Source organism: Passer montanus, unplaced genomic scaffold, assembly GCF_014805655.1.
Source record: "Passer montanus isolate IOZ18808 unplaced genomic scaffold, ASM1480565v1 scaffold20, whole genome shotgun sequence".
NCBI classification, from domain to species: domain Eukaryota; kingdom Metazoa; phylum Chordata; class Aves; order Passeriformes; family Passeridae; genus Passer; species Passer montanus.
Window position 1 is genome coordinate 7,836,861 of NW_024366592.1, and position 10,665 is coordinate 7,847,525.

Below are 10,665 nucleotides of genomic sequence, written 5' to 3' on the forward strand. Positions count from 1 at the left end.
TGAGATACCTGTAGGTGGTGCTAGCACATGAAGGCTTAGTGATGAAGTTGTACTCGCAGGCAGAAATCTTAAATACACAAACCAGCTCAGTTCAGGTAATCTTTTCACTGTAATTTAGGCTGCTGACTTAGATGAAATTATGAGCTCCTGCTTGGAATGCTTCAATCACAAACAAGCCTTACTCCAATTTTTACTAGGTGATATGAGCATACTTGTGTGTTAGGGGACTCACACAGGTTTTTTTCCCTCCCTTGCCACCTTTTCAAGTTATCTGTCACAAAATACATGGTAAATTGTCATCCACACAGCGTTGTAATTACTGCCTTAATAGTACAATCACAGCCTCTTGGTCTGGCTAGCCGCCCACAGCTAACTAACTGCTGCTAACTAATTAGCAGTCCTTGCAGCTAACTAGGCTGCTAGCAATTAGCATCACCTATTGCCCACAAACTATGAACGGTCCCCTAAAAATATGCAAATACAAGAGTTTGTTAGGGGAGCATTTCTGCTCACTGTTTAAGTACTCATTCAGTAGCCTTGAAATACGACAAAATAATTTCTTGTCACATTTGAGATCACAGAATATTTGTACCTTCATTGAAAGAAAAGGAAAAAAATAAAAGGTTCAAGGTACTCTGGCTCTGTCACATACAGGGTTTCTTAATTTGAATGGGAAATCTAAATTCTAGGAAGGAAATTCTTGTGTAAGGAAAGAGTTGTAAAAAGCCCCTTAGCAAATAGGCTTCCGTTGTTTTTTTTTTTTTCGTGGAATTCAGATTCCCCTGGATACCATTAGATATCTTTGCCTCTTGTTGATGTCATGATGATTGTAGTAATGATCAAAAGGTCAAATCTATGGAACACCTGGTAGAAAACGTAAGATCAACCACTAGCAGCCATATAGACTTGCTATAGAAAAAAATATCTGAAATATTCTGTAACTTATCTCATCTCCCTCTCTAGCTCCTGAGATGTGCCTGAAGTTTATTTACATTCCACAGGTCACATTTCCCAGAATCAGTCTTATTATTGTCTATTCCAGACTTTCATGCTGTTTATGTCCCCTTCCTTCCTCTACAATGCACAAATAGAGGGTAGCCCAGGAAAGGAAGATGCTCCAGACCAGAAGGGTTCCCTCTCCTCTTAGCAGCAGTGCAAGCAGATGGGGTTGATGCAGGTTACAGGCATGGCATAAGAAGGGAAAATGTGGATCTCATGGCTCAAGCTGCGTGATAGTTATCTACAAATGTAAAGGCAGATTTATCCTGTGCCACTTAGAAGCTTTACTTTTTTATTCAAAATTGTATTTAGCATGCAGCTGCCTCTTCCACTGCTGCCCTCCAGCTGCCCAGTACCCAGGGTACAGGGTCTGAGCTCGGAGGAAAATGTGAGGTGCTTTGGCTCTTGATGGAAAAGGAGTTATCAGAAAATGAGTACCATCTCTGCCTGGGCTGCTCGCTGTGGGATAGGAGCACGTACACAGACAGCCACAGAGCGATGCACAGGCTGTTATTCCATACAGACCTTATCTCACTGTTATTTTTCCACCTGAAAGGCACTATAGGAACTGTCTTATTGAAAGTTAATAGAATGCTGGTTCTTAAAGCTCCATGTCTACAGCGCTTCCAAAAATTTTCCCATGAGCAGCAATATTCAGGATCTGTGTAACTTTTGCAACTGCTCTGTTTTATTAAAATGTGGTGATGCCTGAAAAATTTTGAAGTATCTTGGCAAAAATGGCTGAGACCCCCTTCCTCTTAGCAGCAGGAACATCCCAATCTCCTTTTTTAATTTCAGTTTGTTTAAAAATTCTACTCCAGGAGAACACTTGCATATCATAAACCCTGTTTTGCTAGAAATTCAGCCAGGGACAGAGCTGAAGTGAGTTCTTCTGCTTCCAGTATATTTCTGCTGTGATGGAAGACGATCTCTCAGCATGCTTTTATGGGTTTAATTCTACTTATCCTGCTCATAAACACACACACACAAATACCATTCCTCCTCAGAGCAATTTGTTTTCTTACATATTGTAATAATTTATCTGTCTCCTTCCTGCCAATTGGTGCATAGGCAAAAAATATTTGATAGCTCACAACAGAATGTTTTCAGAAGTATTATTTTCATCAATCAGTCCTTTTACAGTGAAAATTAAATCATGTGCTCCAGTTCTGTGTGTTTTCCTTTCCTTTCTTTTTAAGTGGAAGATAATGCCAGAGCGGAAGAGCTATCAAAATATTTTCTATAGACGGACTCTCTGGGCCATAGGGTCTTTTTCATGTATTCCCTCTGAAACGGCTGAATGTGGAATTTAGACTAGAGTTTGGCTATTACTCAGAACAGACCTATATTTGGAAGAAATGAGAGACCTGATGGATTTGTTTTGCCCAAGGCCTCACACTTTCTTTGGAGGGACTCCAGGCCCGCCCACACATCCTTGTCTTTTCCAGGTCCTGTAGCAAGGAGAGAAAAAGAAACCATTTTGGAGCCAGATTCTCCCACCCTTACACATGCTGAGGAGTACCCAGCCTCTCAAGCAATCCCTGCGACAGCACTGAGCCTGTTTAAGGTGCTGCACACAGGAAATTTTATCAGCAAGATTATCAGAATCACTTTGGGTGTTCTTGCTTTTTCCTTGCCTCAGTGATGGTCAGCTGGCATACAGGGCTAGGGTCGGCTGCAGTGAAACTTGGTGAAGCTGCAGAAGTAATGGATTTGGCTACCTGAACTATTAAGATGCATAAATATTTTTCCAAAGGACGTAAATCTTTCCCTCCTTGCTCAGGCAGAACCTACCCCAGGCTAGCCACGTTTGACAGTCCCCTCTGAGAAGGTCCAAATTCTTTTCTTTTGATTCAAAACAAAAGCCTTCAGGGTTACATCCTTAGGAGTTACACTGGTCATCCTGCTCTTCCAATTGTCATTCTTGCATTTCCTCACAGAAGCCAACAAGTATCTCATCCTCCTGTCAGTCTAAGGCAGCAATGATGGGAAAGGCAGCGATGGGGCCTCCCGATGAAAATAATGGCACAGAGGAAAAAGCACCAACCAGTAAAAATATGTCTTTTTGTCAGTTTGCGTTTCAGCAGTTTCATGTTAATCTTGCACAAAAAAGTTTCCATAGCCAAGTAAAACACATCTTGTGACTTGAAACTGAACTGATGAACTCCCCATGGGCCCTTTGCTTATCCCGATAAACTTATTTTTCCTAGATGGAGTGCGTTTAGAACCAAATAGTGTATGTTATTAAATCTGTATTGTGCTCTTCAGTTATACATGGGAGAGTTAGTAAATTCAGTTTGTGGGTTTGGGTTTGTTTTATTTTTTGGCTAACCAAGTCTGTCCTCTACCAATTTTGGTCCACCTTCAAGCCTCCAGCTGCTTCACTGCTTCCCTGCAGATTTGCTAGTGATGCCAAGGGTACCACTGTGTTAGGAGAATATGCAGTTATGCAATTTGGGGAATTTGGCAGGACAGCAAGGGGAAATTTAGGCTGGCCTCCCACCCACTCCCATGAGAAATAGTATTGTATTACAAGGCAGTGCTGTCATCCTCAGAAAGACCTTCTCAATCCCTTCCCTCTGGTTCCCTTAACATGTTGATCTTTGTACTACCTGGTGAATACAAAACTTTCTTAACCACTTCAAGAGAGGCTGGGGTGGGGGGAGGTGAGGTGAAAGAAGGGTGAGTAGAGAAAAAAAATAAAGAAAAAAAAAAAGACCTTCCAAGAAAGGAAACCTCATTACCCTCAGTCTTCTTTGTCTCTGCTGAGCCATGAAGAAAGAAGAAAACAAATCAAGCTTCCATGGAAAAGATAGTGAGTTCCCAAAGAAACCTACCTCATTAAACCCTTCCATGTACAACTTCACACATGAAGATCTCCTTACACCCATTACTGAAATGCCACAACTCCCCCAGTGGATCATGACCACCAATTAACTGTGCACAGAAGTGTTACACGACTTCTTGAGTCAGGAAATGAAGCTACCAGGAAAAACCCTGCAGCAGCTTTGCCTTACACACCTACTGCAAAAACAGAAGGTTCTCTAGAGCCTGCTTCCATAGATATCCTACAGTATGGAGAAATTCCAGTTGGCACAGAAACAGAGGGGTACACACACACATCCCCAGTAATCTCAGCCACCACTAATCAGGAGTTTATACGTGGGCTTTGAGATTTAGTCAGAAGACATTACTTTGCAGCAGTCTTCAGCTGGCACATGATCAGAGGCTGGCAGAAAGGGTTATTGGCTGTATCATATTAAATATACATTAGGTTTGGGTAAAGCTGGTGGCTGAGGTCCAAGGTGAAAGCAAATCTCTGGCACCCTCTCCCACCACACAAACTCCACAGGAGAAAGAATGACAGACTAGAAAAGGAGCAGAAAGGCTGACAACTGGCAGAGCAAAGGGATGAGGAACAGAAAGGACCCATAGATATGCCTGAAACGTGTTTGCTTTGCATAGGTTGTTTCATTGTATTTGAGAAACATTTCTGTCTGAATGGGAGCTTTTTAGCATAAAGGACACAATTTTGTACCTGTTAGAGTGTGGAGGAGTCAAGGTCACTTAGGATTTTTTAACTCTGCCTGAGAAATGTTAGCCTTATCTGAGGCATTCATTTAACTTTGAACACAGGATATAAAAGATAGAAAACAGAAAAAGAGATCTTTAGAAAAGACATTTTTATATGGTGTGTGCAAAACAACACACCAAAGAAGGGCAACAAGTCTTGTGAAGGGTCTAGAAAACATCTTATGTAGAACAGCTAAGGCAGATGACTTTATTTAGCATCAAAAAGAGGAGGCTTGGAGGCACCTCATTGCTCTCTACAACTCCCTGAGAAGAGGCTGTAGGCAGGTAGGGGTCAGTCCCTTCTGCTGTGCCTGCAGTGGGAGCACAAGAGGAAATGACCTTCAGCTGAGACAGGGGACATTCAGACTAGATATCTGAAAGATTTGTTCTCTGCTACAGTGGTCAGGCATTGAAACAGGCTGCCCAGGAAGGTGATGGAGTCCCTATCCCTGGAGGTGTTCAAGAGTATCTGGATCTGGCACTGGGGGATGTGGTTTAATCGTCCAGGAGTTACAGTGGTAGTGCTGAGTGGACAGTGGGACTGGATGACCTTGAAGGTATCTTCCAACCTTAACAATTCTGTGATTCTACAGTTCTGTGAAAGTTGAATCTGACAAGGCCTTGCTGCCTTGCAAGACACAGGAGTCCTAAATTTTGAGTGAAGGTTGCCTTAGGAATGAAAAGGGAACAGCTGGCCAAGCACTGCCCTCTCAGCAGAAGACGGTGAAATTATTGTTGCTGTAACTGTATGTTAGGTACTGTCTTTTACCCTGTCTAACCATTTTGTCAAGAGCATTTTTTTATTTTCATTAGTTTAAAATATTATTTATTGATAACTTTGATTTGTGCTTGCAAATGGGGAAAACTATCTCATTAAACATGAGAAAGTTCAAGATTATTTTCCCAAGGTATTGGGTGGAACTTGAGCAACACATGGGCATTCTTAAATGTAAACCTGGCCCCTGATGAAGGCAATTAAGACCTGGCAAAATGGGTACACTTGGGTAGAGAAGGTGACACTGACTATCTGATGTATCAAAAAAAAAAAATCTCCCATCCACAACCAGTGGTGTTCATCTCCAAGGTATGTCTTTCACAACATTAACTGTGATAGATTTAACATAAACATCTAAATATAAAACATAACACCTAACACTTGTCAAGTACAGTTACTAGAAGAATCCTGCCTTAAAACAATTTTGGATGCCATTTACAATGGTGTGTTCTATTTCAGCTGTCGCTGAAGCTGTGGAGTTTGGGCATGGCATGCAAGAAAACAGGATGCACTGCTGACTTTAGTGAAGCCAGTTTGACTGATCTCACTTGCAGACTCAGATTCAGCAGCTAAATTTCTGTTGAGCAGGCTAATAGCTAAAATGTGGAAGTAAAAATAGAGGATCCATTTGCAGTCATATCACTGTGCAGATTTAGTAGTTTCCTATTATATTTACTGAGAAAAAAACCCCAACTGTCAGTATTATGAAATATTTCTTGAAGTGGTAGACTGCAGACTTTAGATACTCTGCTATAAACAGACAATTAAAATGAATTCATAGAAGGAAAATATCTATTAATCTGTTAATTAACAAATGCTGTCTTTCAGTAATATCTCACAAGATGACACAGATGATCAACGTGTTTTGTACAAAGCTGTTAGGAACAGTCTCAATAGAACCTGTAAAATAAAAAGAAAAAAGGCCTGTTTTTAAGTATTTCCTGAATGAATCCCAAAACTGATGGGTTAGAAATGGAATGTGTGTTGGATGATGATACGAATTTTGTACAGTGTTTAATTCTTCTACTTCAGACATTTCAATTTGGTTCTGACTCTTGATTAGTTCATATTTCTTGCTTTAAATCTGAGTAAACAAAATTATTTAACTCGATTCCTGTGTCTCTAGTGTCCTACAAAGGCAGGCTTTGCAACTGAATCTGAGGTTTAGCCCCTTTGTGAAATGCTGTGTGAGTTGCAGGGAGGTTGAGGAGGAAGGGGTGTTGTAAATGAAACTTGTTAGCTGCTGTTGCTTAGTAACTTTCCTCGAATTATAATCTTTATCCTTGGGCAGAAAACAAATTAAAGGTCACCAAAGTGGGTTTTCTGTCACAAATGTGTCATCCAATATTGCTATCATGTGCATGCACAGTTTGGGAATAATTCCAGCCCATCACTGGCTTTCTGATGATATTGGCTGTCTGGGCAATTTCTCTGTACTTTGTGATACATCATTAATTTCTGTACTGCTATATTACTCTGATAAATGGAGCTAGAGATAGATTAAGAAAAAAAAATTCAAAGGAAAAATTCAATAGGAAGTCAAAGAAAACTGACTTCCTATTTCCTTGACATCTCTATTTGTCCAAGAGCTAGACTGAAAACATGAAGCAAAGCAGCAATGATGTCATTACACAGAAAGCTAGAGAACACATCACTCTTTACTACTTAAATGGAAAAGATGGACTCTACAAAGAATTTCCTGATGAAATTCTGCAAATTATTCCTCACATTCTAGAAGTTTACCAAAGCATTGGAGTGTTGACTAACAACTGAAGACACTAAAATTATTACAGAGGACTGTGGGGCCCTGCATGATTCATACCAATGGCTTAGTTCTGTATGAAGCTGATAAAAAGTGGCATTACAACAGAATTTCAGAAGAGCTTCTTAGGCTATGCTATATGGTGTGCTATGTTGCCTGAGAATTTAGGCAAGGAAGTTCAGGTCTTTTGCTTTCTAATATAACAGATTTGATATTGTGAAACCCTGTTTATATTTGTGTGCAACACAGAGCAAGATAAATTGTATCATTTAGGAAACGTGGAACAAGAGGAAATATTTTTGTACATAAGGAGCAGCGCTCATATAAGTGAGGAAGAAGGTATTCGTGTAGCTAGGGGCACCAACAAAACCCATCAAGAACTGTTTTACTCTGAATTCCTCCTACAACACCATCACAGTCTTCTGCTAGCAACTTCTCTCCAGAGAAACAGGTTCAGCATTTGTCACATTAACAGACTTCCACCCTCAGCAAAGGAGTTATTTTGAGCATGACATGGAAATCTTTCACTAACAAGATCTCGGTAGATGAAATTAGCACATCCTCAAGATGTGTCGTACACAACCTGTTACTCCACTGCAGCTCTGCTATTTCACACTATTGGTCAGTGGAAGAGAAAAGCAGAAGCAGAGCAGGTGGGAAAAAATGGGAGAGAGCCCTGGATGCATGGTAGTTCTGAGCAGCAATTTTGCTCTGCTTGAAGCAGAGTAAGGGGTGTGTGATCTGTTCCTGAATTAAAGGACCAGTCTCACACACAGCTGGAGTGGAAGAGTGCCTGCAGTGCATGTACTGTTCTTCATACCTCAGGCATATCCTGTGCTTATGCCACACAAAAAGATAATATATACTTTGGTCTTTTCCATGCCCTTGCTAGACAAGCTGGGGACAGAGATGAGCTGTGATGCTTCAATAAGTTTCCTTGGGCAACAGGAGAAGTAGGGCAGAGAAAACTGCTGAAGAGAGCATGAGGACTCATGTCCCACAATAACTGTGGGCTGAATGTTATCCTGAAAGCAGAATCAAAAGATAGAAATGGTTTTTTTCTCTGCCAAAAAGGGAAAAAGAAGTTGTACACAGAAGAACTGGTCCTATCAGAACTGTGCCTGGAATAATAAATGTGTTACTGTACAGAATCACAGAGTTTGGAAGGGACCTCTGGAGATTGTCTACTCCAGCAGAGAGGGTCAACTAGAGCATGTTGCTCAGTATTGTGTCTAGCTAGGCATTGAATATCTCCAAGGGTAGACATTATACACACTCTCAGGGAAGCCTGTTTTAGCATTTAACCATTCACAATAATTAAAGGGAAAAAAAAACTTTTAAAATTGGAAAGGAATTTCAGGTATTTGATTTTTGTGCCTATTGTCTTGACTCTTTTTGCAGGATACTGCTGAGAAGAGTATCTACCCTTTTTACTGTCTCCATCAGGTATTTATACAGATTGTTCAGATCCCACTGAGCCTTCTCTTTCCCAGGCTCAAAACAGTTCCAGCTTCCTCAATGTCTTCCTGTACGTCACATGCTTCAATCCATGGATAATCTTCCTGTTCCTTCATTAGACTTGCCCCTATATATTTTGGTCCTCATCCTTGTGGCTGCAGCACTCCAGACACTGTTTCAACACTGGTAAGCCAAAGGAGAGTTCACCTGACTCCTTGTGCCTGCATCTTCATGCCATCCAGGATGTTGTTTGGCCATCTTTGCTTCAGGGGCATATTGCTGGCTCATAGTCAATTTGCTGTCCCCCAGCACTCACAGGCCATCAGGGTCTTTCTGCCAAGCCACTTTGTTTGCAGCTGGTGGATCTCCCTTGTCTGTACTGGTGCCTGGGGTTAATCATCATCAGGTGCACTGTTTCACCAAGATTCTGGTTGTCCCATATCTCCAGCCAAAAAGTCATCAGGCTTTTCCATGTTCTCATTCAGCAGAAAGCCTACATTCCACTCCCCCGCCCCTGTTTTCCTGTAAATACACTCCTAGAAGCCCTTCCTGTTTTCCTTTACATCTCTTACCAGATTCTACTCTAGCTGGGACTTCATTTTCCTAACCTCTTCCTTGTATGATATAATGTGTCTGTATTCCTTATGAGAGATCTGAAACTAATTCCACCTCTTGCATGTTTCTTTTTTTGTGTTGGAGGTTTGTCTGGAGCTCCTGTTTCACCCATGCCCCATGGCATGTTTCCTTGGCTTCCTGTCTGCCAGGATGGATCATTCTTGAGCTTGGAAGAGGCAATATTGGACTAAATGCTCAAACTGTCTTATGAAAATGTAGAGGATGGGGGAGGTGAAAGAGAAGGAAAGCAGAAAGGATTTTATTGCCTTCCACTAAGGCAACCTGTAGTCATGATAGAGACCCAAGTTCACATGCTTACTCCAGCAGACACCTAATTTACCTCGTGAAGGGCAGTGCTCCAAATGAAATGCAATTGAGAAAGGCTTGTTCTGTAATATCAAATTAACTGGGCTTATTGGACAGGTTCTTTGGATGTGGACACCCTCAGTAAGATTGTGTGTCTCATCTTGCCCAGAATGTGGCATTGGTATAAATCTGGAACTCTGGCATGTTGGAGGCTCAGTTCCCCAAAAGCTTTTACCTTTTGCCAATCACAGGAGTCATGGAATCATTAAGGCTGGTAAAGACCTCCAAGTTTCAGCCTTTGACCAGCTGTCACCATACCTACTGAAGCACTGCACTAAGTGCCAGGTTGAGTTGTTCCTTGGACAATTCCTAGGAAGTCTTTGGCTTGTAACAGATGTCAGAGAAACACTTGTTTTTCAAATCCCTCTGTAGTTGTGTCTGAGGAGGCACATCAGACAGTACATCTGATTGTGCAGAATCTCAGATGTTCAGGGAGATTCCTTCTGTTTCAGTGAAAAGGAAGATAACGTTTTGAATAGATATTCTTGGAATCTGTTAAGTGCCACGGGGTACTAAATCCTGAAAGGCTGAAGTGGATACTCTTATTAATAACATTAAATAACTTGACTTTTAGGTGGCCTTCTTATTTATATTCTTCCCTGAAGCATGGCACTGAAATTCGAGAGAGCTGCAGCAATCCTGGAATGTGGAGAGAAGACCATGGAGGTGTTGGTACTCCAAGGCAACACACTGCCAAGGGACTTGACAGTGCAGTTAGCAGGTGGAAGGCAGTCAAGAAACTTGTAAGTAGCTCTGAGGATTGTGGTTAAGAGCAGGCAGATCAGAAGAGTTACTTTATATAAAGGCATTGATACTCTAGTATAATAGGAACATGATTTCATCCTCCTTGCTTCTCTTTATATCCTACAGGAATACCATACTGTCACATCCCTTTCAAGGGTACCCTTCACCTGCTATCACACTTCAGAGCTCCAGCAGATTTTCACAATCTGCTCGGCTTCTCTTGGCTGCCCAGATCCCGAAGTGTCTCAGCCTGGAGGATGCAGGCTGTGCCATCCTTGCAGGGAGGTTGTACACAGGTGGGGTCGGTCTCTTCCACCAGGCAGCAGCTGACAGAACCGGAGGACACAGTCCCAAGCTACGTCAGGGAAGGCAA